The sequence below is a fragment of the Eurosta solidaginis genome, chromosome 2 (genome assembly GCF_040869045.1).
Source record: "Eurosta solidaginis isolate ZX-2024a chromosome 2, ASM4086904v1, whole genome shotgun sequence".
Lineage (NCBI taxonomy): Eukaryota > Metazoa > Arthropoda > Insecta > Diptera > Tephritidae > Eurosta > Eurosta solidaginis.
In genome coordinates this window covers 115,893,435-115,918,484 of record NC_090320.1, presented here as the reverse complement: position 1 = coordinate 115,918,484, position 25,050 = coordinate 115,893,435, and the positions used below count along the sequence as shown (strand labels likewise).

General features: G+C 37.2%; 1 protein-coding gene and 1 long non-coding RNA gene across 4 annotated transcripts in view; both read right to left on the bottom strand.

The window, feature by feature from the left end:
* LOC137240171 (uncharacterized) overlaps window positions 1–25,050 on the bottom strand; it is a 1,093,642-nt gene that overhangs the window by 590,079 nt on the left and 478,513 nt on the right. The window lies entirely within an intron of this gene.
* On the bottom strand, window positions 3,899–4,724 carry LOC137242321 (uncharacterized). Of its 2 annotated transcripts, none has more exons than XR_010950186.1 (3): window positions 4,422–4,724; window positions 4,188–4,347; window positions 3,899–4,124 (listed from the first exon to the last, which is right to left on the bottom strand). It is a non-coding gene; the product is annotated as an uncharacterized lncRNA (long non-coding RNA). The 2 variants fall into 2 exon arrangements; XR_010950187.1 differs by having other exon boundaries at window positions 4,188–4,393; window positions 4,471–4,724.

Sequence of the window (25,050 nt, the reverse complement as noted above, 5' to 3'; positions counted from 1 at the left end):
ATTCGCACGCCACAAACTCACCATACCAGCTATCAGCTGACCAATAAATACACGACAGGGTTGCATGGTCCATTTTAGCATAATGGTACATGCAGATAGAACGCGCCGCGGAGAACGCATTGCCAATCTGCAGATTTATGTCAGGTGAAAGTAAATATGGCATCTCTGCTTGGTAAAAATTGTATTTAATAATGCGCTTCGCATATGCACTTAATTTATCTAGCCTAACATACATTTGTAATAAAACACCTCCGCTTTACCCAACCAACCTCACGGCCGCTCGCCCCGGTACATCCATAAAAATGCCACAGTTGCCTTGAGAGCGATACGACAAGTTAGACACTGGAACGGAGACCTCGGCCTCTTCGTCCAGCCGAGAAAAACCTCAACCCTCGCGTCTGAAACGGAGATCTCTGCCTCTTCGTACAACCACAAAAAAAAAACCGCAAGTCTGGAACGGAGACCTCGGCCTCTCCATCCGGAACCAACAAAAAAACAAAGAATAACAAAAAATGGTGCCATTCTGGAACGGAGACCTCGGCCTCTTCGTCCAGCCTTACTGGCCATCAAGTATACACATATCACGTTCTGAACTTCTATATATTAGAGTTACGTATAAACCAATGGCAAGAAATATTCACTTCTAACTGTTCATAACCGCTAATTTTTTCATCTTAGCTCAGGTGGCATACTAAGCAAGTCGGAAAGGATTCCCGGCCATTTTGCGTCGCAGACGAACTCCTCATTTAGATTAAGTTAGTGTGTAAGTCTTATGTTCATTTTTCTCGTTTCAGCGGAGGTCATTGGCGGAAAACGATGTTGCGTATCGCAAGGGGGGCCGGCATGTTTAGGCAGGATGCCTAACTTTTCCGCATCTGATTGCGATCCCCCAATGCAACTCTGCAAATCGATACTCGACTTGACTTATAATCACCCACACCATCACCCTCATGCATGTGCATGCATTTACATGCACGTGTATGTGTGCTTTTTGTCAGCACTCATGTATATGCATGTCGGGGTGGATGTGTGGGTGCCTTTCCCCTCCAAAACGGAGGATTTTGCGGGTCAACGGTTGTAGCTTGCTATACAACCGGCCTCTTGGATTTCAACAGCCGTACAGCTCACATCTGCCGCCAGCGATCTCTGCCGTAATTGTTTGCGTTTATTCAGCTAATATTGTAACCTTTGCTATTTTTACATTTACCCAATAAATCATATATATTATAACGAGAAATCTCGTATTCCCTTATTTTTATACCCATACGCATATTCCCACTAAGATCGACCCGGTGCGCCCACCTCTCGCAAGGATCAGACGCATCCCGGCCGAACAAATTTTGTGGGGAAATATCGTGAAGATGGGTACGGTGGAGTAGGTTTATACCTAGCGAAACACATAAAATTTTCCCTAATAAAATCAAACAGCCAAGCGGAAGTGATTGGAATCACAACACTTAATTTAAAAAATAACTTAAACATATTTAGCATATATTGTCCACCAAACATGCCAAACACTGAATTCAAAATTGAATTGGAAAAAGTATTCGTACTAGCGAGAAATCTGAAATATAAAACAATAATTGGTGGTGATTTTAACTGCAAAAACGTGTTATGGGGCAGCATAACGATGAACACAAAAGGAAATATTTTAGAAGGAATTGCGACGGGTCTAAATTTTATCTGTATGAATAATGGACAAGCAACGTATAAAACCCTGACGGTAGCTACACAACCAGACATCACTTTCACAAACATAGAGAGTAGCAACAGCAATTGGTCAGTACTACCAATAAAAATCACTAACAGCAACCACATACCAATCATCATCGAACTTCATAAAACAGAATTACAAAATACCTACTCAAGAAAAACCATAAGCTCTAGGGTACTACTAGAAATTTCCAATTGCACCATTGGAAATTCCATACAGGACATAACCAATACATTCAAAGATATAATAAATAGAAATGCAATCGAAATACCGGCAAAAAATAAATATGTACCAAAGATATGGTGGAATAAAGAATTAGAACGTCTATACAAATTAAGAGACAATGCACGGAGAAGATACGAAACATACAGAACATGGGAAAATCTGAATAAATTATCAGATGCACAAAAAGTACTGCAAACGGAAATAACAAAACAGAAAAATAATAATTTCAATGAATTATTAGAAGAAATTTCGGAATCAAACGACTGCAAAGAAGTATGGAAAAAAGTCAATAAGATAAAGAAATTTGGATGTCCGAAACGAACCAATAACAACTGGAATTCAACACAAACGGAAAAATTTTTGAAACTTACAGCCAACTTTACCAACGATGAACCAAACTATATAGCTTTTATGGAAACAAACGTACTAAATGAAATACCGGAATTTTCCTGGGAATATTTTAAAGAATTCCTACAGCACCGAAAACCAGATTCGGCAAAGGGAATAGATAATATTTCATACAGAATGATAATGACTCTTCAGGAAAAAGAACAAAAAACATTTTTTTAAATTTTGCAGGATATATGGGAAAAGGGAGAAATCCCAGAGGAATGGAGAAAGATAAAAATAGTACCAATCCCAAAACCCAACAAAGATCCAGATGAAATCAAAAATTACAGACCAATCTCCATGCAGTGCACATCATATAAAGTGATAGAAGGGCTCCTAAAAATACACCTAGACAACCTAGTAGAGAATCTAGCATTACTACCATCTCGATCGTATGCATTAAGGGAAAAAAGATCAACAACAATGTGTATAAATGATGTCTTGAATACGGTACTATTTTATAAAAGTAGGGGTTGGCAAGTAACCGGTACATGTATCGACATTGAAAAAGCCTATGACAACGTAAACATACATAAACTTTCGTCCATCTTACAGGAAAAATATATACCAGCAAAAATAACTAGCTGGATAGGCAACTTCCTATCAAATCGTACATTACATCTGAGGAACCAATCAATCGCAGCAAACAAAGGACTAGTCCAGGGAAGTGGACTAAGCCCATTTCTCTTTAACATCTACACGACTAGCCTACATGGAATTAATGACGCGAATACAATACTTTTTCAATTTGCAGATGACTTTTATAGTAACATTTCACAAAAATTTTAACAATGTCAAAGAAAAGATGCAATACAAACTACTAGAGTTCGCTATAATATGCAATAATTTAGATCTGAAATTAAATTTCAACAAAACAAATACAATACATTTCAATTCCACAAACCTCAACCTGGAAACACAAATTAACAACATACCAATAAATCAAGTCAATTCAATTAAATACTTAGGTAGATATATAGCCAAAAAAAACTCCGCTAACCTACACGTTAATGAAATTTTAGACAAAGTAAACAAGCAATGCAATTTCTTGAAAATACTTAGCGGTTGCAAATTTGGCATTAAACCGAACAAGGCAATACAACTCTATAAAACATTCGCCAGATCCAAAATGGAATATGCAGCATCCTCATTTGCTGTGGAAATAAAATACTGGGAAAATGTCTAGGATTAATTCGATCAACACCGACTCATGTAGTATACCACCTAGCTGCAGAGTTACCAATAGAATTTAGACTTAAGCTAGCGACAGCTAAAGAATTGACCAAAATGCTGGCATATGATATACCAGCAGCAAACCGATTATTAAACGAACAAATCACATACTCCACTAGCTATACAACGGTCTTCCAACAATTTGAAGAAATTTTTCGTGACATAGCCAAGGTACCCTATCATCACACAAAAACTTACAAGATTGGAATAGACATTAATTTTTTCAAAGATATCGCAAAATCCAAAAAAGTAGCTAATGACAAACAAATAATAAAAATTTTTAACAAAAAACTAGAAGAAATCAAAAAGCACCAAATGGAAATAATCTTCACGGACGGATCTATCAAAGAAAACACGCAAGCTGCCGTTTTTCACGAAAAGAATAATATATTAAGAGCATTATATTGTAATAAAATAATGTCCTCAATGTCTTCGGAGCTCTTAGCGATCGACAAGGCTATAGAATACGCACTGTTGAAAGATTTTCGTAAAATTGCAATTCTTACAGACAGCAAATCAGGGATCCTGGCACTAGCTAATAAAAATACCAACAACTTTATAGCTATTAACATTAAAGAAAAAATAGAACATAGTAACATTACAAAAATAGAATTCCATTACATACCAGGACATAGAGGCATTCAACAGAACAACACAGTAGATGGGGCTGCAAAAAGAGCACGATGGAATGGCCAGAAAATAGATTTAATGTGGACAATCAAGGATGCCTGCCAAGAAATTGAAAGAAAACTTACGGAAGAATGGCAATCCAACTATTCGACGACCTGCAACGAAAAAGGAAAAACATACGGCAGACTTTTTCCCAAGATTCTAAAGAGACCATGGTTTAGTAACATACCCTATGTAATGAAATCAAATAACATCAAGCAAGTCAACAGAATACTCACAGGGCATGGCTTCTGTAACAATACTATGGCCAAGCTCCAAGTTATTGCGGACGGAAAATGCGATACATGCTCAGTCGAAGAAACTCCAGAACACATAATCTTTAAATGCAATAAATAGAAAGCTAATAGAATCAAATTTCCAAATCTGAATTCGAGTAACAACCTGGAAGAACTATTCAGGACGGATCAACAATTAGTCTTCAGCACCATAGCAAACTTTTTAAAAGAAATAAAATCATCAGTTTAATAGAGATCACAAAACAACCATCGATACATTCACACAAACAGAAAGCCATTACACGATAACTTTTTACCATGAGTAAAAAGCCATATGTGTCATGCAGTCTTTCACGAACAGAAAACACATCAACCAGGAAAACCGAATTGTGAACATCGGAAAGACATCCATATTTTTTTCTATAAATAAATACATACTAAAACAATAACGAAAACAAAAACAAAAATTATAATTTCATAAAAAAAAGACACATAATTGGTAATGGCGCTTTAATTGCTTGAATCGACCAAATAATCCTCCTCAGTCAACCAATACATGGCGCGGGAGTAACTTAAACCTCTAACATAAAAAAAAAAAAACATACTTTTCCTATAGACATTTGTATACTACACATGTAGCAACACACTTTTTCTACTTTAAAAACAATAACATATTAAACTAATTAATCTAAGAAATTGAATTTTTCAATTACACTTTTTCATAAACCTGTTCAATAAAATAATTTACCAAATTTAAATTCTTCAAATAGAAAAACTTACATACATGAACAATTACATTGAAATATAAACATATAAACATTTAAATATCGAAAAAATTCGAATATACATAAAAAAAAAAAAAATTATTTTAAATATACGGCCACCACATGCATATTATCACGCATATACTACTATATTCTTTCTTTTTCGAACATTAATATGGAACTTGAATTTTTATTTAAAATGCGAACATTGCTTCGTAATAAATACAATCGGAAAAATATTTTTTCATATTTATGCATTTTTTTAAACCTTTTTGAAACGCAAATTATACAGCAATTTTATATGTATCAAATCTTTTCGCCAAAATTTTGCGATAATTATTCAAAGCTAATCAATTTTGAAAATTCTCATTGACTTTAAATATCAATATGGACAGGATACAGTCACATAATGGTAATGGTGAAAATTTATTTTTATCGGTGAAAACTTACTTTTTCTCTTTTTCGAATTATTTCTTCGGAAATTAAATATCTTAACATTATAAATATTTACATATTTTTCTCAACGAATACAGTGCCATCCAAATATTTCAACAATTCCTCCGAAGTATCACACGAATACAGTGTCTTTAAATATTTCAACATCTTTTGCATTTACTATTCTTTGCAAACTATCCATCAAATACAGTGTCTTTCAAATACTCCAACAGTTTCTTTTCATTATCAAACGAATTCAGTGCGGTTTAAATATTTCAACATTCACTTGCATTTACTATTCCTTCAAAGTAAGACACGAATACAGTGCCTTTCGAATATGTGAATCTTTTTACCATTTACAAATTAACTCATCGATTTTAAATATTTCAAATCTTTCCTGATTTACAAAAAAAATTTTTTTTAATTGCATACAACAATTATCGAGTGAATGAATAGTTTAAACCTAATTTTTGTATAAACAGTGCCTATCAGAGTTAACTTTAAAATTTTTCGATTTTTTTTTACAAAACAACTTTTATACCTCCAAAACATTTTCAATAAATGTAGTAAAGTTTCAGATGTCAGTGTCAAATGTCAGATTTTGATTCCAATTTCAAAGATTTACGCTCTAGTTTCACTAAAGTTACTAAACGAGTTTTAAATAACCGATCTATCTCAGCGAAAAAGTCAATAGATTATGAAGATGCTTTAATTAAAAGCTATAACGAAATTATAAAACAATTAAATTCATATTTTGAAAATCGAGAAAGCCTAGTTCAATTATCGAAAGTTTGTCAAAGTGCAGAGAACAACTCACTAAATGTTTTTCTAGAATTAACTGCAATATAAAAATACCCAAAGATCTTTTTGAATTAAAACAGGAAAGCGAATAAAGTTCTGATTTTGACACTGAGGAAGAATTCGCTGACGCACCGACAACTTCAGCATACAAAGCTAGTATTAATAAAAAAAAGTACCGTATCTTTTCTTGAGGATTTTCCTGGATTTTCCAATTCACTTCACAATAATAATTTAGATACAATTAGCGAAGAACAACCAACAATGGCGACTCCAGAGCAAAAGAAAACTTTTATTACTATGTGTGCATCCATAATTAGAGAAAACTACAGCGGCGATCCGCTTTCACTTGCATCCTTTATAGATAAAATAATTTTGATAAAAGATTTGATGGATCAAAATTTAACAAATACTTTCATTTCGTTTATAAAATCCAAGTTAGAAGGAAAAGCGCGTGAGGCAAATCCAAATGAAGTAACAACAATTCAACAAATAAAAGATGCATTAAAAGGTAGAATAAAACCTGACAACTCTAAAGTTCTAGCAGGAAAAATTGCATCTTTAAAATTTTTTAATAATAATCACTCGGAATTCGCCAAAGGTGTTGAGGAACTTTCCGATGCTTTAGAACGATCATTAGTTTTAGAAGGAATGACTCAGGAAAAAGCGCACGAAATGGCAGTCGAACAAACCGTCAGCGTTTGTCGACTTAATACTCGCTCAGACCTAGTAAAATCAATTTTAGCGTTAACTACGTTTACTGATTCTAAGGATGTAGTTGCGAAAATAATCGTAGAACAAAATAACCAAGCAAGTGACAGGCAGGTATTAGCGTTTAGATCGCGTCATAACAGGCAAAATAGCAGTTTTCGAGGTAACTTTAGGTCAAATCAATATAATAGGAAAAACTTTTCGAGGTACAACAACAATTTTAACAGAAACAACAATAACAATTATAGGCATAATAACAAAAATAATTATGGCTCGCGAAGTAATGGTAATTTTCGTCATAACAATAGTAGGCCCGTAAACAGAAACAACAGCAATAACAACAGTAACAACAACAATCGACGTTCAAATACAACAAATAACGCTAGTGTTCGCACTTTAAACGCCAACGGCCCTCAGGAGTGAACACTGGGGGACCAGAATCTGAATTAAATAACGTTTTTCAAAATAAATCAATTTATTGTCTAAACCTGAACTACTCAGATTTTATCGAATTGAATTGCAAGAACTCTTTTAAAATATGCACTTTCAAGTTTAAAACAAAATATTTCTACTAATTGTCCTGTTTTGCTGGCTCGAGGTCCGTGTTTTATAAATTAAACACAATTGTTTCTTTTTTCAAAAAACCGATATATTTCGATTGCTATACGGCAATCGTCTTCAAGGTTACAGAGCTAATAAAAACATAATGACAACAATTAACAAATATACATATCAAACATTTAACATATTTACATACTTTTCTTAACACGTTTGCTCTGTGCGACGTGGAGTATGGTACTGCCTTTTACTTAGCAGGTGTTTGTAAATATGAGCGGAATGGACCACATCACTCTTATAGTTGAGTCGTATGTTTGTCGGTACGTTGATAATATGTAACATTTCAAAAGTAAATCGTTTATTATAGTGTTGTTCTTGTTGTAGTATTTTGGTCTCGTCAAAGTTAGGTATGTGGCCGCTAGTTGCACAGTGGGCCACGAGTGCAGTTTTGTGATTATTTAGTTGATGGCATTGTCAACGACATTGATATGTATATTTGTTAATTGTTGTCATTATGTTTTTATTAGCTCTGTAAACTTGAAGACGATTGCCGTAGAGCAATCGAAGTATATCGGTTTTTTGAAAAAAGAAACAATTGTGTTTAATTTATAAAACACGGACCTGGAGCCAGCAAAACAGGACAATTAGTTGAAGAAAAAGGTCGCCAAAAATTACAAAATATTTCTATAAATAACAACAATATCATAAATATAACGGGTGTTACGACAGATACAGTTTCAAAATTGGGCGCCATTAAAACAGAACTTTTTTATTCAAATTTTTCAATTCCACATAATCTAAATGTAGTAGATGACAAATTCAACATACCGTCAGATGGTATTTTAGGCAAAGATTTTTTGGAAAAATACAATTGCATAATAGACTATGCAAACGAGAGCATAACAATTGGCATTGGCAAAAATATTCATAAAATTTCAATTTTACATAATACAACCGATAATACATTGGTAATTCCTCCTAGATGCGAAGTTTATCGCTTATTTAAGCTGAAAGAATCTAAATATCCAGTTTTTATAGACGGACAAGAAATTTGTAGTGGTGTGTTCACCGCAAAGTGTATCGTTGACACTAACAATCCGATAATAAAAGTTTTAAAAGTCACTGATGGGGTAAAATACATTAGAAATTGGAACATATTTGCGGATGAAATCACCAACTATAACGTGTATAAAATCAATGATATTTCAAAAGATTCGAAAAGCTCAGAGGAATTAAAGTCAATTTTAGAAAAACAAATGCCAAATTATGCCAAACCAAAACTTCTCTATTTATGTGTAAAATATGATGATATTTTTGCACTAAAGACCGATTGTATGACGCTTAACAACTTTTATGAACAGAAATTACGATTGACAGATAAAAATCCTGTTTACATAAAAAATTACTGCTTACCATATTGTCAGAGAGAGGAAATTAATAGACAAGTTTATTACAAAATGATCTTATAGAACACAGTTATTCCAACTATAATAGCCCATTGATACTTGTGCCAAAGAAAAATCCAAATGGACAGAAATCCTACCGCATGTGTGCCGACTTTAGAGCCGTAAAGAAAAAATTGATAGCAGACAAATTCCCACTTGCACGAATAGACGATATTCTTGATAATCTAGGCAGAGCCAAATATTTTTCTACAATGGATTTGTATTCAGGTTTTCATCAAAGTCCATTAAATAAAGATTCTAGAGACATCACCTCATTCAGCACTGATCGTGGTGCTTTTCGATGGAAAGTTTTACCATTCGGTTTAAGCGTAGCTTCGAATTCATTCTCAAGAATGATGTCAATTGCCTTTTCAGGAATTTCTCCCAACCAAGCCTTTCTATACGTCGATGATCTTATAGTCATTGGGTGTAGCGAAGCTCACCATCTTAAAAATTTAGAACAAGGCTTTCGAACATGCAAAAAATTTAATTTGCTTCTAAATCCCGAAAAATGTAACTTCATGCATTCAGAAGTCACTTTCCTAGGACACAAATGCTCATCAAAAGGTCTACGTCCGACGATTCCAAAATAATTGCAATAAAGAAATATCCAAAACTTTGTGATAAAGATGCAGTAAGACGATTCGTGGCATTCGCCAATTACTATCGAAGGTTTATACCAAATGTTGCTTCAATAGCAGCACTTTAAATAAACTTAGCAGGAAAAGAGTAGAATTTAAATGGGATGAGTCGTGTGATATAGCATTTGAAAAACTTCGAAAATCATTAATTTCTCCTCAAATTCTCCAATACCCAGACTTCAAAAAGGAATTTATAATTACTGTCGACGCTTCAAAAATTGGTTGTGGTGCCATTTTAAGTCAAAAGAAGGATGGCATTGACTTACCAATTTGTTTCGCGGCCAAATAATTTAATAATTCAGAACAGAAGAAATCAATAATTGAGTTAGAACTTTTGGCTATATTTTTTGCAATCAAATAATTCAGACCATACGTTTATGACACACACTTTACCGTCAAGTCCGATCATCGTCCATTAGTTTACTTGTTTAATATGAAAGACCCCTCTTCAAAACTTTCACGTATCAGACTTGAACTGGCAGAATACAACTTCACTATTAAATACATAAAAGGTAAAACGAACGTAGGAGCAGATGCACTCTCTCGCATCACAATAGAAGAAATTAAAAATTCAGGAAAATCAATTTTAGCGGTACAGACTAGATCACAGGCAAATCAAGAATAATTAACGTATCAACAAATAGGCAAAGAAGATAAAGTAAAGGAAAACATAAAATTACAAGTTTATGATAAATTTTCAAACAAATTTTCAAAGAAAATACCCAGAGTAAAATCCCAAATAAATTATGATAAAAGTGGTACAATTACGAAGTTTGAGATAAATGCGCATTTAAACACACAAAAAAATTTAGTTAATTAAAGTTGCGTGTGCTAATAAAATAATACATTTAGATGAATTACTTTTGAATCTCCAAAAAGAAGCTGGCAAGCGCAATATTAATATAATTGAATTGCAAAAAAATGATAATCTTTTTAAATATTTTTCGATATCAGATCTGAAAACCACTGGGAATAAAATTTTAAAAAATTTAGAAATCATCCTAACCGAACACGTAGAAACTGTAACAGATGAAGACAAAAAACAACAAATGATAACAATATATCATACCGACCCAATTTTAGGAGGACATTTCGGTAGCAAAAAAGTTTATGCAAAACTCAGAACCAAATACTATTGGAAAGGCATGACGGGCGATATAGCGAAATTTGTTAAAAACTGTGAAAAATGTCTTTTAAACAAGGTAAAGCAAAAAACAAAAGAAGATTTAGTCCTAACCGAAACACCCGGTAAGCCATTCGACATTGTTGTTATTGACACTATAGGACCTCTACCTCAATCCGATAATGGTAACAAGTTCGCTGTCACCATTATATGCGATCTCAGCAAATACTTAGTAACGGTTGCAATACCTGATAAAAGTGCGAAAACGGTTGCATCAGCTATTTTTGAAAATTTCATACTAATATATGGCATTAGGAAAACAATTAAAACTAATTTAGGTACCGAATACAAAAATGAAATTTTTTCAGAGTTAACAAAACTATTAAAAATCGAACACAAATTTTCCACAGCGTACCATCATGAAACTCTTGGCACAGTAGAGCGAAACCACAGAGTTTTCAATGAATATTTAAGATCTTATCTAAATCTTAATTTTTCCGACTGGGATGTTTACTTGAAATATTTCACTTTTCTTCATAACACAACAACAAACACAGTATTCGATAATAAATTATCACCATATGAAAAAGGAACTGCAAACCGATGAAATAGACCCGATTTACAACATAGAAAACTATTCGAAAGAAGTTAAACTTCGTTTTCAAAAAACTCACGAATTAGCAAATAAAGCCGTTACAGAACACAAATTAAAAAATCACACCGGGTATAACAAAAGTTCACAACCAATATCTGTCAAGGTGTTTGACAAGGTACTTCTTGAAAAAGAACCCCGCGACAGTAGTATCTATATTGGTCCTTATACCGTAATAGGTATTGACGGTGTAAACGTCACGTTAATTGATGACGAAAGGAAAAAATAGTACATAAAAATAGAATAAGAAAAATTAATTAAATTAAATTTTTAAATTCAAGATTATTTAAAGTTAATCTCTATTGTTAAATTAGAAATAAAATGTTTTTTCTTCCTAATTTGAAAAAAAATAATGAAACCAAATAAATTTAAACAATCATTAAAAATTAAGAACTTAATTCATAAAGTAGAATTAAAACAAAAAAAAATTTTTTTTTTAATTATAAAAATTAAATTTAAGTCCTACTTTAGAACTAGACTTTAGAATTTAATTCTTAATTTAGGTCTAAACATAGATGTAGATTTAAATTTTAAAAGACTGTTAAATTTTTTTGAGATAAATTACATCGCTTTTGGGACAGAAGAATTTGGTCAATTCTTCTTTTCCAAAGGGGCATGATGTAAGGTAACCCTTACGGTAAGTGTTGCTTGACCATAAAGTCAAGCAATGCTTATTAGACACAACCATAATTCACAATAAGGGTTACCTGTCAAAATAACACATTCACAATAAGGGCTATCTGTCAAATGAAAAGAAGCCAATGAATTCCGCGCATTTTGAACCGACAAGTCGTGAATTTAAGTATCTCGCATTTATATATATATATATATGTGTTAAATTCTAAACATTTTGTAAGTACAAATAAAAAGAGACTATACTATGCATCATTCCTTTTTATTGAAATCGGTGTATTTGCGTGAGTTTAATTAAATAGTATTGTGTTGCTTACTCAAGTGGCATTAAAGCGTTTGGGCGATAACCTGTGTCCACTGCGATGGAAATAAAGATGACCACGATGGTCATATTACATCATTACCATCACCCCCACAGAGGTTGAAGCAGCCATCCGTAAGGCTATGCCCTCCAAGTCGATAGGCCCCGACGGAATAGCCATGCCAAAGCTTAAACACCTTGGCGATAAGGAACAAAACACCTAACACATGTTTTCAATCTGTTACTGGAATCCTTCGTCATTTCCGAAAAATGGAAAATGGCAAGGATAATCCCGCCACTAAAGCCTGGAAAACCTTCCAACGAAGACCGATATCACTCCTTTCGCCAGTAGCTAAGACATTGGAAACAATCTTGCTCCCTCATTTTACGGCAAATCTCCGCCCAGCCTCGCACCAACATGGCTTCCGTAAAATGCACAGCACCACCACCGCGCTCAATGCCATTAACACTCAGATTAACTACAGGTTAATTCAGCAAAAACCTCATCATAGGACGGCGCTCGTGGCACTTCACCTGTCAAAAGCTTTTGGCACAGTAAACCATGGCACGCTACTCCAAGACGTAGAAGGCTCACACCTTCCTGCTTGGCTAAAAAGATAGACCGCTAATTACCTGAGTAGTCGGCAGGCGTCAGTTGAATTTAGGAACGAAACTTCTGAACCTAGAAAAATTGAACAGGGGTTTCCACCGGGTGGTGTCCTATCCCCACTTCAGTTTAATTTTAACATATCAAAACTCTCTTCCCCACCAGAAGGAGTCACAATCATTTCCTATGATGACGACTGCATGATTATGGCTACAGGACCTGGCCCTTCAGTTGATGAACTAGTTTCTAAAATAAACAGCTATCTCTCCAATCTTTCCGGTTTCTTCACCTCGCGCAACTTGACATTATCACCGACAAAATCCACGGCAACCCTGTTTACGACGTGGAAGGAAGAGATGTCGCAAATACTGGACGTACGCGTCGATGGTGTCACACTACCGAGTGTCAGTCACCCAAAGATCTTTGAGGTAACGTTCGATAATACTGTAACCTTCAAGGCTCATGCCACCGAGATTGTTTCTAAAGTATAAAGTCGCAACCAAATCCTCAAGTCGCTTGCCGGCAGCACATGGGGAAAAGAAAAAGAAACGTTGCTAACCACGTACAAATCAATTGGCCGGCCGCTCATCAGCTACGCGGCACCAGTCTGGTCGCCTGGTCGTAAAAATACACACTGGAAAAGGCTACAGGCCTGTCAAAATGCTGCAATCAGAACTGCCACCGGATGTCTCCTTATGACTCCCGAACGTCATCTACATAGTGAGGCCAAAGAGCTTACTATTAAAGAGTACAATGAAATGCTGAACAAACAGTTCTTGCTTAATTGTCACAAAGCAGGACATCCTAGTAAACAACTGCTTGATTTAGCATCGCCTCCACGGGGATTGAGGGAACATCTCCTAAATCAATATGACGAAATCCGGCACCTGCCAATACTGCCGTTTGATCCAGGCAAGCATAAGCAGGTCCTTAGCCAAATCCACACAAAATCGGTGAACGCCTTCGTCAGGACGAGCAATGCAATGCCCACCCTTGCAGAAGAAGTAAGCACACTACCAAGGGAAACACTAGTCACCCTGGCCCAACTTCGTTCTCGATACTGTAACAGGTTAAACTCTTACTTTTCCAGAATTAACCCCGACATACGTAATGTATGTCCTGCATGTGATGTGTCCCCACATGACACCACCCATCTTTTCAATTGTAATGTGGAACCTACGCCCCTAATACCCATCTCCCTATGGTCCGTACCTGTTGAAACGGCCAGTTTCCTTGGACTCCCGTTACAGGATTTTGATAATAATTTGTGAGTGGTTGTACCCATTGAATGGGGCGAAGCACTGTTAATACAACAACAACAACTCAAATAAGTGCATTAGAAAGCAGCGTAGTTTCAACAGACATCGTCGTGAATGGCATCTCTCATGAAGCAAATGAGTGCCTATCTAAGATTTTTGAAAAGGTCTGTAATGGAGCGTAGCACAAACCACCACCTTTGCGAGATGCATTCCGGCTGCGAAGGGCAACAAGTAACGGCGCTTAAAATACCCCCATAATTTTTAAGCTCTTCTCTCCTATTGATCGCAATCAACTCTTAAAGTCTATCGCTTTTTTTGAAAAGCGAAGAAGAGGTCGCTGGCTTTGTTTGATATTGATTTGCATGGATATGGCTCTATTTATGTTCACGAGAGCTTAAATAATGCTTGGTTCTCACTATGTCAAAATCACTGACACCAAATACTGACTTAACTGTCACCATGGCGATTTGGTGTCAAATGTGTTTTCATTACATATTAAAAACTGGCATGAAGTCGATATAGCAGTGTGTGTCAAAGACTGTCATCAAATTGTGGTGTCAGTCGATTGACATCCAGTTTTCACCACTGATGGAAACGTTAAGTAAATATTTTTGACAGCCCATCAGCTGTTACATTCTTTTGAACAAAAGACAAAAAATTAAAGTAGAAAAGGGCGAAAGTGAACTAAATTACGTAAAAGCCGATCAAATAATTAATTTAAACAAAAAAATGCGGAAAAATAAACAAATGGCGATAGCTGCTGCGCCCCTTTGACAAGCCTAAGACAAGAAAGCGGAACCAGCTAAGGAAGCGGAAGTAGTGGTGAGCTAGGCCTGGGCTTCGGGATAGGGGAACATGTGGGTTCTACTACACTGCGTTCTAAGCTGTTCGTGTGAGATCCAAAATGGTGTAACATTTTATTGAGGATGGCTCTGGAGGACTTTGACTTTCTTGTGGAGCGCATAACCCCATACGTTTACAAAGCTAATACAAAGTTCCGGGAAGCTACCTCGGTAGGGGCAGTAACTTTACGTTACTTGGCAACAGGATATAGCTTTTCCAGTTTGATGACTGTTTTTCTGTTGGGAAAAACTACCATCTGTCATGCAATACGTGAGATTTGTCGTGCTATTTTTGAAGCTTTGAAAGACGACTTTTTAAAAGTGAGTATTCATGTGATTTCTTTAATCAGACACAAATCTACACATATATTAATGTTGGTTATATTTCGTCAAGGTTCCCAGCAGTCACGAAGAATGGGCACATGGACTGCACTAGCCTCTCGGTTTGCTGGGCAGTCCATTTTTCGGTCAGTTTTCTCACCCGCTTCTTTTTTTCAGTGGTATGCCCACTTGGTGCATGAAAATTGCAGAATTTGAAGCTGATTCATCCATTACGTCCTCCATTTTAACTTTAAACTAAAAAGCACAATACAACAAATTAAAAAATAAACTTTTTTTTTTAATTTTATAAAATTTGCCTTTTATATGTGATGTGTGAAATCAGCTGTGCGCATGTTTAATGACAGATTTGCCAGCATGTTGGCAAATCTGTTTTGTGTGTCAAACGTTGCCAACTGTGCTGGCAAACTGAAATTTGGTCGTTTTCACTTGGATGCCATTTTGCCTGACGGTGAGCTGTCAAACCTGACTGCAAACGCAACTGACACTATTTGGCAGCCCGTTTTCATTATTTTGGCAACATTTGACAACATATATGCCATAATGAAACGAGGCTTAAGACTCGTCGCGATCTGATGTCATATGTCTCTGATGAGAGACGTAAAAGAAAATTGGTCTCTGCTCTTATTAGCACTCGCACCCAATAACAAAAATTAATATACATATGTATGTCTTCTTTTTTTCTCAGTCGTATGCTTTATTTGTATTATGTTATGATTGTTTTTATATTATATTATAATCTCACCTTTTCTATTCAAATGTTCCTTGCTTATTATTTTGTTTCTATTTTCCTCATTCGCTATATGTCAACCTCTTTTCTGTTTATTATCGTTCTCGTGTCACTTATTATCATCCTTTTTTACCTTTTTCTTAATTTAATTGGATGCAGTAACACTTATCTGTTAACAAAGCTTTTATTGTGATGTATGTATTTTGTACTTGTCTCACAATTTGATCGTCTTAAGCCCCAGTAGAAATATATTTCCGGCATTGAAGGCAACCACAAGATTATGCTTAACATTTTATGCAAAGAGTCCATAGGCTTTAAGGTGGTACATTTTAACGCACGAAGCCTTAGTGGTGGAAAACTTGACTATATAAGGAGCATTTTTGAAGAGATGGATATTGATGCCATATGTGTTTCAGAAACGTGGTTTACATCTGAAATTCCCGACTTTTATTATAATATACCACCGTGGTGTGATGGTAGCATGCTCCGCCTATCACACCGTATGCCCTGGGTTCAACTCCCGGGCAAAGCAACATCAAAATTTTAGAAATAAGGTTTTTCAATTAGAAGAAAATTTTTCTAAGCGGGGTCGCCCCTCAGCAGTGACTAGCAAGCGCTCCGAGTGTATTTCTGCCATTAAAAGCTCTCAGTGGAAACTCATCTGCCTTGCAGATTCCGTTCGGAGTCGGCATAAAACATGTAGGTCCCGTCCGTCCAATTTGTAGGGAAAATCAAGAGGAGCACGGCGCAAATTGGAAGAGAAGCTCGGCCTTAGATCTCTTTGGAGGTTATCGCGCCTTACATTTATTTTTTATTTTTTTTTTTATTTTAAACTCGTACGACATGACCGAACTAGTAAGAAAGTGGGAGGCGTTGCAATTTTTGCAAATCTAGCCTTAATATAAAAATTCTATCAACATCGGATAGCATAGAAACCGAATTTATTGTAGCTGAATCTTCAGATGGCGTTGCAAAGGTATTAGTTGCTTGTGTATATAACCCTCATAAGTGTTTCATATTAGATAATTTTTTTACTGAGCTAATTGTGTTTTTACTTGAATATGAACGATATGTTATATGTGGGGACTATAACGTAAATCTCCTTGTGAAAACCCGTATTCCACGAAGCTATTGTACCATGTCTCTACTGCAGGCCTTGAAATAGTAAACATGACTATACCAACAAGGTACTCCAATAATTGTAATTCCTCGCTGTTGGAACTTTTAATCACCTCTAATCTTGACCATGTCCTTAAATTTGACTAAATATGTTTTATCTCTGACCATGATTTTATTTTTTGTGCATTTGATGTTGCGTTTAACTATTCTCCTGAGAATGTTAACTTTTTGTATCGTGATTTAAAAAATGTAAACTTCGGTGTACTATTCAATGACCTGTCTAATATTATATCATGTTTCCACCAAATGTAAACACCGTGTTTGCTGCTTCGAGCAGCGTGTTTAAGGGCAAACACAAGTTGGTGGCATTTGATCCATCGCTATTAAACACAAGATCCACAATTTTACAGTGAGATACAGGTAAGAAATATGAGGTAGTGATTTAGGACAACAGCTGACTCTTTAAGAAATAGTTAAAAATTAGGTGCGACCAAATCATGAAAAATACAACAAGCACATGAAAACTTACAACTTTCTTTTGCAAATATCTTGAGAATTATTACAGATATCGGGTTCCCGACAACGAATTCGAGATCCTGGACCCGCAGCCCGTCTCTAGGTATCGCTCTAGTTAACTTTTCAAGAGTCAGCCGCTGTCCTAGACCATTACAAAATATAGTATATGTACATATTTGAGTAATGTTCTAGGACCGTGACCGAGCCTGTAATATGCGATTTCAGAATTTTAAATTTTTCAAACAATGAATTTCCAGCGTATTGACATAAAATCATCCTAGTTCCAAATTGTAATAGAGTAGAGTTTCGTTAAACTTCAACCTGATTTCCATATGACGGAAGTCATATGCTGATCAAAGGAAATGAAAGAAAAGAGATAAGAATGAGGTTTGGCTTTCGTTCCGGTGATCGACATTCGTTCTTTTGGATTTGATCTTCACCCGAGACGGACGTCAAAAACTCATCAACCTTTTTGGTAAGTAGGACATTTTTTGATGTGTTAATTTTTATAAAAAAAAAGTGTTTAGTAAATGCTAATTTAAATATTTTAATAAGTAAAAGTAAAAATTTAGATATGTTAAAGCTTCCTTTGGTCGGCGTAAATCCCCAACTGAACCCTCCATGAGGGTGCCGACTGGAAACGGACACTACAGTATTGAGCCTGTACGATGTCAGGACGGTGTCCAGCTAAGATCAGGAATCAGGGCTGTGTGACTCATTAATAGCCTGGCTGCACGGAAATGATTCTTGACCATGGTTTCTGGGGTATCTTTCTCTCTCTTTCTTTTACTCTTTCTCTCTGTCTCCTTCTTTCCTGTTTCCTTTCCTTCTCGGGGGCTGGATCAAGGCGTTATGCGTTTCCGTGCCGAGGATCAGCCAGGCTGGGGCCCTTAAATAGCCCAGTCGCGAACGGAGCCCTCCTGGCACCAGGTCGCACCAGGTTGTATGGAGACCTTACCCGGGTATTGCGGATCTCTGCCCGGGTAGACGTTCCTTTTCTCCGCCACTCGTGGGAACATGAACAAAAGCAACAAAAATACAAAAAAACAAAAAGAGACCGGCGCTTTTCAAAGGCCGGGAGGGCTTTTGCCCACCACAACGGTGACCAGTGCGATGCAGGGTCATTCTAACCGCCAGAATATGGCTAAAAAAGGGGATGGTTCAAGACCAGTGGCCATGCCGGGTAAGAACCCTCTCCCCAACAAAACTTTAGGCAGGTAGCCAGGGCAAAGGGGTGTTCTCCGGGAGACGCAGCAGGTATGCAGAATGCAGCCTCGGTTGAAGCTGGTGCGCAGACCCCGCGTGGCCCACCCCCGACACCCACGGCCTTCCCGAAGCCTAGTGAGCGGTCAAATCCGAGTGAAGTTGGATACAAGCACAGGAGAGCGGCTGCAAGGATCCTAACCAGATCCGCACGTATGCCACACCTCGAGAGTAGAGCGGAAAGCAACAGCGTAGGAGAAATACTGGCAGAGATTCAATGGGCGAAAGAGGTGATACCCGACTTTCGTCTGGCAGAAGAAAGGGGGCCACAAGTGGCAACCAAAAGGGCAAGGTCGGCGGAAGTAGTGCCTACCAAACCAAAGAGGCCGAAGGTGCATGGGCGCTCTTTTACAGAAGTGGTTAAGGACAAAATCCTGCTAGGGGTCCTTGACGACAATCAGGAAGACGGCGCAATAAAAAAGACAAATGGAAATGGGTGAAAAGCGAGCTGTCGAATATCACCCTGGACGTTCTTATGCGCAATCCTGGACCACCACCGGTATGCAAGGATGCGGAGTGGTTCCAGGGTAGTATCCAAGTCGTGGCATGCGGAGACGAGAGGTCCGCAGCCATATACAAAAAGGCGGTAGAGTCTGTAGGTGAAGTCTACCCTGGAGCGAAGCTCAGGGCGGTCGATTTCAAAGACATACCGTCACGGCCACGAGCAAGGGTGTGGCTACAGGCAAAACCAGCTGAACCAGAGAGGATACTCAGTATGATAGGGATCCTCAACCCGACGCTGCCAGCCGCCAACTGGAGAGTTGTCAGCGTGGAAAAGGAGGACAGAGCCACACGTCAGGCTGAATGAAGAATCGCTGACAGTATTGAGGAAAACTGGAGGTGAGATAAATTATGGTTTAGACACCGTGACTGTAAGGGTCTACAGTAACGACGTCAACGCCGCTAGGAACATGGCAGCCGAGTTGGAGCCAGAAGAAGAAGAATGTAGCGACGAGGACGGGGTTACGAAGGCAGATGTGGGAGAGCCGGATACGCGGGACAGCTACGCCTCGTCTACCTCACCCATGGGGATAGGCGGGTTACACCTGCATTATACGGAGGAGGATCTGATGATGGAGGATGCGGCTAACTCTACGCTCAAGGAGGGAGAGAAAGTGTGCGATGTTGGAGCGGGAACTCCAGATAAACCTGCACCATAGTAAAGTAGCTTCCGCTGCACTGCTGCTCCGACTGACATCTAAAGGAGCAGCTGATATTGTCCTCATCCAGGAGCCATGGGTGGTAGGACAAAACATTTGCGGACTCAGGTCCACCGGCTACACACTGGTAAGTTGTGGCACCTCGGGAAAGCCAAAATCGTGTATATTTGTTAGTACCAAGTTTAATGTTTTGTTTCTTCCTCAATTTAGTGATGAAGATACAACAGCGATCAGCCTGATCCTGAGTATGGGTCAAATCAGGCTATCATCAATTTATCTAGCCCATGAGAAGACGGTGCCGACATCGACAGTCAGGAAGCTGGTGGAAGCTACATCAGGTGCTCTAATACTTGGATGAGATGTAAACGCGTACCACTCCACCTGGGGGAGTAACGACGAAAACGAAAGGGGTGAGTTACCTTTTGATTTCATCCTAAACTCTAGACTAACCACAAGTAATAGGGAACTGAACAAACCTTTATTACAAAACCAAGAAGGGCAGTTCTCGATGTCACCTTAGTCTCAGAAGATGCGGAAGAGTTGGCCAGAGACTGGAGGGTCCTTAAGGACCACTCATTCTCTGACCATCGTTACATCCAATTCGACTTAGGCTTGGTGAAAAAGCGGAGGGCTGCCATCAGAAATATTAAAAATACAAATTGGCAAGAATACAATAGGGAACTAGTTAAGATATTGCCACTTGAGAGCGTACCCGAAACACCAGGTAGCATACCAGAACTGGAAAGGATGGTAAATAACTTCACGGGGGCATGCCGCAAGGCACTAGATAAAGTCTGTCCCAAGAGAATTCAAAGGGGTAAAAAGAAGCCAGCATGATGGAATTCACAAATGGAAAACCTTCGCAGGCTAAGTAGGACCTCTTTCAATGCAGCTAAAGCCTCTGGCGATGAGCAGCATTGGGAAGTATATAAAGAACATCTTAGAAATTATAAGTTTGAGCTAAGGAAAGCCAAAAGATCATCCTAGCGGGATTTCTGTAGCAACATGGAAACAGTGTCTGAAGGGAGTAGATTCAGGAAAGTACTTTCCAGATCGGCTAATACGGCCCCAGGATGCTTGCAAAGGCCTGATGGTTCGTGGACCGAAACTATTCCATTACGTCCTCCATTTTAACTTTAAACTAAATGCACAATACAACAAATTAATAAATAAACTTTTTTTTTTTTTAAATTTTATAAAATGTGCCTTTTATATGTGATGTGTGAAATCAGCTGTGCGCATGTTTAATGACAGATTTGCCAGCATGTTGCCAAATCTGTTTTGTGTGTCAAACGTTGCCAACTGTGCTGGCAAACTGAAATTTGTTCTTTTTCACTTGGATGCCATTTTGCCTGACAGTGAGCTGTCAAACCTGACTGCAAACGCAACTGACACTATTTGGCAGCCCGTTTTCATTATTTTGGCAATATTTGACAACATATATGCCATAATTAAACGAGGCTTAAGACTCGTCGCGATCTGATGTCATATGTCTCTGATGAGAGACGTAAAAGAAAATTGGTCTCTGCTCTTATTAGCACTCGCACCCAATAACAAAAATTAATATACATATATATGTCTTCTTTTTTTCTCAGTCGTATGCTATATTTGTATTATGTTATGATTGTTTTTATATTATATTATAATCTCACCTTTTCTATTCAAATGTTCCTTGCTTATTATTTTGTTTCTATTTTCCTCTTTCGCTATATGTAAACCCCTTTTCTGTTTATTATCGTTCTTGTGTCACTTATTATCATCCTTTTTTACCTTTTTCTTAATTTAATCGGATGCAGTAACACTTATCTGTTAAAAAAGCTTTTATTGTGATGTATGTATTTTGTACTTGTGTCACAATTTGATCGTCTTAAGCCCCAGTAGAAATATATCTCCGGCATTGAAGGCAACCACAAGATTATGCTTAACATTTTATGCAAAGAGTCCATAGGCTTTAAGGTGGTACATTTTAACGCACGAAGCCTTAGTGGTGGAAAACTTGACTATATAAGGAGCATTTTTGAAGAGATGGATATTGATGCCATATGTGTTTCAGAAACGTGGTTTACATCTGAAATTCCAGACTTTTATTATAATATACCACCGTGGTGTGATGGTAGCGTGCTCCGCCCATCACACCGTATGCCCTGGGTTCAACTCCCGGGCAAAGCAACATCAAAATTTTAGAAATAAGGTTTTTCTATTAGAAGAAAATTTTTCTAAGCGGGGTCGCCCCTCGGCAGTGACTAGCAAGCGCTCCGAGTGTATTTCTGCCATTAAAAGCTCTCAGTGGAAACTCATCTGCCTTGCAGATGCCGTTCGGAGTCGGCATAAAACATGTAGGTCCCGTCCGTCCAATTTGTAGGGGAAATCAAGAGGAGCACGACGCAAATTGGAAGAGAAGCTCGGCCTTAGATCTCTTTGGAGGTTATCGCGCCTTACATTTATTTTTTATTTTTTTTTTTAATTTTAAACTCGTACGACATGACCGAACTAGTAAGAAAGGGGGAGGCGTTGCAATTTTTGCAAATCTAGCCTTAATATAAAAATTCTATAAACATCGGATAGCCTAGAAACCGAATTTATTGTAGCTGAATCTTCAGATGGCGTTGCAAAGGTATTAGTTGCTTGTGTATATAACCCTCATAAGTTTTTCATATTAGATAATTTTTTTACTGAGCTATCTGTGTTTTTACTTGAATATGAACGATATGTTATATGTGGGGACTATAACGTAAATCTCCTGGTGAAAACCCGTATTCCACGAAGCTATTGTACCATGTCTCTACTGCAGGCCTTGAAATAGTAAACATGACTATACCAACAAGGTACTGAAATAATTGTAATTCCTCGCTGTTGGAACTTTTAATCACCTCTAATCTTGACCATGTCCTTAAATTTGACCAAATGTGTTTTATCTCTGACCATGATTTTATTTTTTGTGCATTTGATGTTGCGTTTAACTATTCTCCTGAGGATGTTAACTTTTTGTATCGTGATTTAAAAATGTTAACTTTGGTGTACTATTCAATGACCTGTCTAATATTATATCATGTTTCCACCAAATGTAAACACCGTGTTTGCTGCTTCGAGCAGCGTGTTTAAGGGCAAACACAAGTTGTTGGCATTTGATCCATCGCTATTAAATACAAGCTCCACAATTTTACAGTGAGATACAGGTAAGAAATATGAGGTAGTGATCTAGGACAACAGCTGACTCTATAAGAAATAGTTAAAACCCCTTTTCTGTTTATTATCGTTCTTGTGTCACTTATTATCATCCTTTTTTACCTTTTTCTTAATTTAATCGGATGCAGTAACACTTATCTGTTAAAAAAGCTTTTATTGTGATGTATGTATTTTGTACTTGTCTCACAATTTGATCGTCTTAAGCCCCAGTAGAAATATATCTCCGGCATTGAAGGCAACCACAAGATTATGCTTAACATTTTATGCAAAGAGTCCATAGGCTTTAAGGTGGTACATTTTAACGCACGAAGCCTTAGTGGTGGAAAACTTGACTATATAAGGAGCATTTTTGAAGAGATGGATATTGATGCCATATGTGTTTCAGAAACGTGGTTTACATCTGAAATTCCAGACTTTTATTATAATATACCACCGTGGTGTGATGGTAGCGTGCTCCGCCCATCACACCGTATGCCCTGGGTTCAACTCCCGGGCAAAGCAACATCAAAATTTTAGAAATAAGGTTTTTCTATTAGAAGAAAATTTTTCTAAGCGGGGTCGCCCCTCGGCAGTGACTAGCAAGCGCTCCGAGTGTATTTCTGCCATTAAAAGCTCTCAGTGGAAACTCATCTGCCTTGCAGATGCCGTTCGGAGTCGGCATAAAACATGTAGGTCCCGTCCGTCCAATTTGTAGGGGAAATCAAGAGGAGCACGACGCAAATTGGAAGAGAAGCTCGGCCTTAGATCTCTTTGGAGGTTATCGCGCCTTACATTTATTTTTTATTTTTTTTTTTAATTTTAAACTCGTACGACATGACCGAACTAGTAAGAAAGGGGGAGGCGTTGCAATTTTTGCAAATCTAGCCTTAATATAAAAATTCTATCAACATCGGATAGCCTAGAAACCGAATTTATTGTAGCTGAATCTTCAGATGGCGTTGCAAAGGTATTAGTTGCTTGTGTATATAACCCTCATAAGTTTTTCATATTAGATAATTTTTTTACTGAGCTATCTGTGTTTTTACTTGAATATGAACGATATGTTATATGTGGGGACTATAACGTAAATCTCCTGGTGAAAACCCGTATTCCACGAAGCTATTGTACCATGTCTCTACTGCAGGCCTTGAAATAGTAAACATGACTATACCAACAAGGTACTGAAATAATTGTAATTCCTCGCTGTTGGAACTTTTAATCACCTCTAATCTTGACCATGTCCTTAAATTTGACCAAATGTGTTTTATCTCTGACCATGATTTTATTTTTTGTGCATTTGATGTTGCGTTTAACTATTCTCCTGAGAATGTTAACTTTTTGTATCGTGATTTAAAAATGTTAACTTTGGTGTACTATTCAATGACCTGTCTAATATTATATCATGTTTCCACCAAATGTAAACACCGTGTTTGCTGCTTCGAGCAGCGTGTTTAAGGGCAAACACAAGTTGGTGGCATTTGATCCATCGCTATTAAATACAAGCTCCACAATTTTACAGTGA